This window comes from Haliotis rubra, unplaced genomic scaffold (genome assembly GCF_003918875.1).
Source record: "Haliotis rubra isolate DU_JTF1 unplaced genomic scaffold, ASM391887v1 Scf670, whole genome shotgun sequence".
In the NCBI taxonomy this organism is placed as follows: Eukaryota; Metazoa; Mollusca; class Gastropoda; order Lepetellida; family Haliotidae; genus Haliotis; species Haliotis rubra.
This window is the reverse complement of record NW_025767380.1, coordinates 196,738-202,335: the sequence shown is the minus strand read 5'-3', so window position 1 is coordinate 202,335 and position 5,598 is coordinate 196,738. Positions and strand designations below refer to the sequence as shown.

Here is a 5,598-nt window from a genome sequence, read left to right as displayed (position 1 = left end):
AACATTAGAATTTTATTTTTCAGCAGGGAAATTTTTTGGCATTTTTTTTCTTATTCTTGAAAAAATATGACAGGTGTATCTGTAAAAAACAACAAATAAAATTGGTCTGGCCTAAGTAAACAATACCACTGAACATACCGCTGTCATATTATTACTGAGTCTGGTGTCAAACAACAAACAAACAAACAAAACTATTTTTCCGTGATTTAAAGTGATTTTAAAAATATTCAAGTGAACAGCATCCGCTCAATCTGCATCTAAAGTGTATTTTACTTCATTATTAGTTGTTCACATTTTTATGTTCCACATGCAAAACCTCTTTATCAATTGGCAATAAGACTAGAGAACAGTCCTAGTATAGCAATGGACTGAAATACACCTGTTGAGGAAGACAATATTACAATGTTCCTAAAAAATATCTCGCCTTTAAAACAAGGATTAGAGAGTGTAAGGAGTCTGCTCCTAGGTGGCGCTTTTCATTTCGTCAAAGGTTACAACAAGATGTAACTAAAGATAGCAGCTGGGTTTTACTACATTTTGAACGAATCCAAATGGTTGTCCATGTGAAGTTTAGGAAACATAAATGTGCATATGTCAAACTTAACAAAACCAGATCAATAATAATAATGCCCATGATCACTTTTCCAAACTTAGAAGAATGTGAGTAAATTTGTTTCATTAACAAAGAGTGAGTGGAGTGAGGCATTGTTTTACACCGCTTTTAGCAATATTCCAGCACATCACGGGCGGAGGACACCAGAAATGGGCTCACACAATGTACCATGTGGGGATTCGAACCCGTCTTCGGGCGTGACGAAAGTAACGCTTTAACCACTCAGGCTACCCCACCGCCTCTCATTAACAAAGACTGACTGACTGAGCTTAGTTTCTACATGCTTTTAACAACATTCCAGCAATATCACGGGTAGGGGACACCAGAAATGGGCTTAACACATTGTGCCCATGTAGGGAATCGAACCCGGTCTTCGCGTGACGAGCCAACGCTTAACTACCACTAGGCTACCCCACCGCCCCCATTAACAACAATAGACATTACACAAGTAATCTCCCAGCATAGATATAACCGGAGAGGGTACATATTTGCACCACTTATTTGGCCACCGTCTGTTTGATAAAGCGCTTGAGCTTGAAGTCAGATACCAACAACGAAAGTCCTACAAAATGCTCACCACAGAGCAAAAAACATACCAAAACAATGTCTAAACTGCATCAACAAGAGTAATTCATGTAAATATCACATTAAATCACTCAACATTTAAGAAATGCTGTATTTTCTCTGAATGGGGCAGTGCTGGCTAACCTTGTACCCGAGTTTTCTCTCCAAGCATGTGCCTCAGAGCTGCCTCTACAGGTCTTCTGTAAGGAGGTTGTCACGTGAACCGCCAATTGCGCAATAAATCATTTACTTTTTGCATCGTTAGTTATCTCCCCTTGAAGTTGATTGAAATGCTTCAACCATCGCTTCGCTTCCACTGAATTCCGCAATTGGCGAAGCATTTCCTGCAATGTTCAGTTTCTGCAGTTGGCAGCTTTTCTCTGCAGGGCCGTTTGAGCGTCAAACGGTGAGGCAAGATTTGGATCGCACCATGCTAGCAGCAAATGGCAATATTGTTCTTATCAAGTTCTAATGCCCTATATAAAGGAGAGTTTCTAGGGTGCTAAATGCTCTCAGTTTAATATACAGCTTCCTTCTAACAGCTGGTAGAATATTTTAATACTGAAGACGACAAAGTCCTGGTGAACGCTGACGGCCACATGGAGCGGAGTGACGCTGTCGACAGGTTCGAGAGATTAACATCACAACCTTTGTTGTAACGAGAGAGCTTGAGCACGCCTACGCGACCCATTCGAACGGGCGATGTGGATTGACTTTCAAAGTTCTTCGTGAGAACATTTCGATCACAGTCTGGAAGAAGACAGCACATATTTAACAGCTAGCGTCAAACCTTGAGAACTTATAATATCCTCCCGATTGATGGCAACTACAAAATTTTAACTGGTAGTTCGAATTGGGTTAAGGTGAGGTGAAAATGAGTTTACTGTCAGCTTCAAAACGACTGCACTTAAACAGTAACGTGGGCATGCAGGGTATGTGTGTGGTTTTTTCAGGGTCTTTGTGTGTGGAACTTGATGAGGTTGAAGCCACCTGTTTTAATGTTTATTACTTCTATTGTCACACATTAATTTCGACTGATGTTTCACCGCGGTGGAGATTGATACTCACCTGCCTTGAGCAGCTCAAGGATCGACGTTGATGTTCCTGCCCGGACAGCGTAAAAAGCAAGGGGAGGTTATTCTTGGGAGTCACTTTGTTGAATTTCTCACTCGCCTGATGAGAGACAGATAGCCACATCAGTCTTGTTATTCAATACAGCGGAACACAGCGTGCCAAGCCTGTTGCATAGAAATCTATGTTATATGCAACAGAACACAGCAAGGTCAGGCTTCATTATATATTACAGAACTCAGAGGTGTCAAGCCTGTTGCATAGACAAGCCTATTATATATTACAGAACTCAGAGGTGTCAAGCCTGTTGCATAGACAAGCTTCTATTATATATTACAGAACTCAGGGGTGTCAAGTTTCATTATATAGACAAGCCTATTATATATTACAGAACTCAGGGTAAGTCAAGCCTCCGTTATATAGATACAAGCCTATTATATATTACAGAACTGAGGGGTGCCGCTTCCGTTGCATAGACAAGCTCTACATTATATATTATTATGAACAGAGGGTGTCAAGCCTGTTGCATAGACAAGCCTATTATATATTACAAACTCCTGTGTGTCAAGCCTGTTGTAGACAAGCCTATTTTATAGACAAGCCTATTATATATTACAGAACTCAGGGTGTTTGCTTTCCGTTGCATAGACAAGCCTATTATATATTACAGAACTCAGGGGTGTCAAGCCTGTTGCATAGAAAGCTTCCATTATATATTACAGAACCCAGGCGTCAAGCCTGCTGCATAGACAAGCTTCATTATATAATACAAAACCTCAGCGTCGCCCGCCTGCGGCACGCCTCCATTATACGGCATCAGCCCCATTATATAATACAGAACTCAGGGATGTCAAGCCCGCTGCACAGACATGCCTAATTATATGCACAATCCTATTACATATCACAGAACTCTGTGGTGCGTCAAGCCTGCCGTATAGACATCGCCCATTATACCGCGAACCCGTAGCGTCGTTCCGTCGCATAGACAAGCTTATTACATACATCAACCCTATTACATATATTACAGAACTCAGGGTATGTCGCATCGTTGCATAGTATCGTGCCCATTACATACATCAATCCTATCATATCAATGCAGAACTCCGGGTACCAAGCCCAAGCCGCATAGACACGCCCTCTCTATTACAATACAGAACCCAGGGTGTCAAGCCTGCTGCACAGACACGCCCATTACATATTACAGAACCTTGTGTACCTGCCAAGCATGTTGCCCGAGACATAGCTCATTATATTACAGACCTCAGTGCGTCAAGCCCGTCAGCATGCACGCCCATTACATCAATACAGAACTCTGTACACGTATTCCGCTGCACAGAAATCTATGCTATTCAACACAGCCGAACACAGTGGTGGCATGCCCGTCATACAGATGCGTGTTATTCAACACAGCATCACCGTGCCGCGCCTGCGTGCCATACAGAAGTAAAATGCAAGGTAGCCCAGCGGCCAAAAGCCGCCCGCTTCCGGCTTCAATGCACCTTACCAAGTTGGCAAGCAATTCTGTGTTATGTACTTCTGGACATGCATTTGCGGGCTGGCTTGACATCAGACCGTGGAAGTTCATGTAATCCCCATTACCTCATTGTCACAAGGGGAATCTCCTAAGAGCCCAGTGGTTAAAGTTTTTCGCTCAATACCGAAGACCCTCGAAGTCCGATTCTTCACATGGGTTCAATGTGTGAAGCCCATTTCTGAAGTCCCCGTCACGATATTGCTTGAATATTAAGCAAAGCGGCGTAAAACAAAACCCGACTCTCACTCACTATGAAGTGTGTTATTCAACACAAAAACTTGTGACACTACTTGTCACATACACTTGTCAGAGATATGTCAAAACAGTCTAACCAGTGACCAGCTAAGCAGACTGTCATTATCATTATAAGCAGACAGGGATAGGCACGCTTTAGGGTATCCGAAAAGACAGCAGGAAGAATGAATGCGGACAGACCAGCAAAAAGGCAATGCCAGTCTCAAGGAGGGATCTAACATTGATAGCAGCCTTCAGTCCATCTGCTACCCAAGTGTCAGCCTGAATTTGCCAGCCTTCCCCGGAAGCTCTCTTTCAGACTCTGTCGTGAAGAGGTGACTTACCAGGATCGGTGTTGCCTTCTGCTGGACTTTGCTGACACATGTCTGAGCTTAGTTTCATTGGCTTAGCAATATTCCAGCAATATCAATGCTGGGGACACCAGAAAGTGGACTTCACACATTGTGCCTCCATGTGGGGTATCAAACCCGGTCTCGGGCGTTGACGAGTTTACTGCATTGAACTCACTTTACCATAATCACTTTGCAACATTCAGTCTGGCTCTTTGGTATCCACTCAGAGCTCTTGATTAATGTCAAGGTGGCCACTCTCTGCAGCCATGTAGAGGGTCCGGCTTCCGGACCTCGGCATTTACGCCCACTCAAGCCTCCAGCAATGTCCTCACTGGTCTCTGTATCGCTTCATTGCCTGTTGTGGATTGCGGATAGGGCCATTGATAATTGCCACTAACACATAGAACAGGAGAACTAACACACAGAAATAAGGAGTGAGTGTGTAACTTTATTTTTAACTTTATTTTTACCGCCGCCTTTCAGCAATATTCCAGCCATATGGTGGTATGTCTGTAAATAATTGAACTTGGCCCAGACAATCCAGTGCAACGTTACTTGTTAACGATCTGTGCAATTGAGACAATGCATGACATGTGTCGCTCTCACCGTCACGCAGCCCGGCCACTCAATCCCTAGTCGCTTCACGACAATCATGGGTTTTCATTGACATCTAATTCCTAACCCGATCTTCACCGGTCAGCATCTCACATAGAACCGAAACATTGCACAGAGAACCATCAATTAGAACACAGACCGACACATAGAACACAGAACCGACACACAGAACAGAGTGTGAGGAGGAGTGAGTTTAGCTTCATCACGACCAGCAATATTCCAGCCATATGGCGGTGGTCTGTAACACCCAAGCCCGACCAGACAACCAAAAGTGACCGTTACTTATTAGCATTGACACAGAACAAGTATAGTCCGACACACACAACACAGAACCGACAATAATGGAACACAGAACCGACACATGGTGAAACGGTGAGAGCCCAACATAAAACAGAGCCGGACACACAGAACAGAGAGCGGACACATACGGTGCTTTTATGACCCAAACTCACAGAACAAGAGAACCGACACACAGAAGCGAGACCCAACCTACAGAACAGAGAACTGGACACATAGAACATAGGAACCGACACACAGAAGTGAGACCCAACTCATAGAACAGAGAACCGACACACAGAACAGAGAACTGACTAACACAGAAGTGAGACCTAACT

The 5,598-nt window shown here is 43.7% G+C and overlaps 1 long non-coding RNA gene across 1 annotated transcript; it reads right to left on the bottom strand.

Annotated features, from left to right (window-relative positions):
* Nucleotides 1–997: 997 nt before the first annotated feature.
* LOC124257736 lies at nt 998–4,656 on the bottom strand. Its single transcript, XR_006893349.1, has 3 exons — nt 4,550–4,656; nt 2,246–2,415; nt 998–1,927 (listed from the first exon to the last, which is right to left on the bottom strand). It is a non-coding gene; the product is annotated as an uncharacterized LOC124257736 (long non-coding RNA).
* Nucleotides 4,657–5,598: the final 942 nt, after the last annotated feature.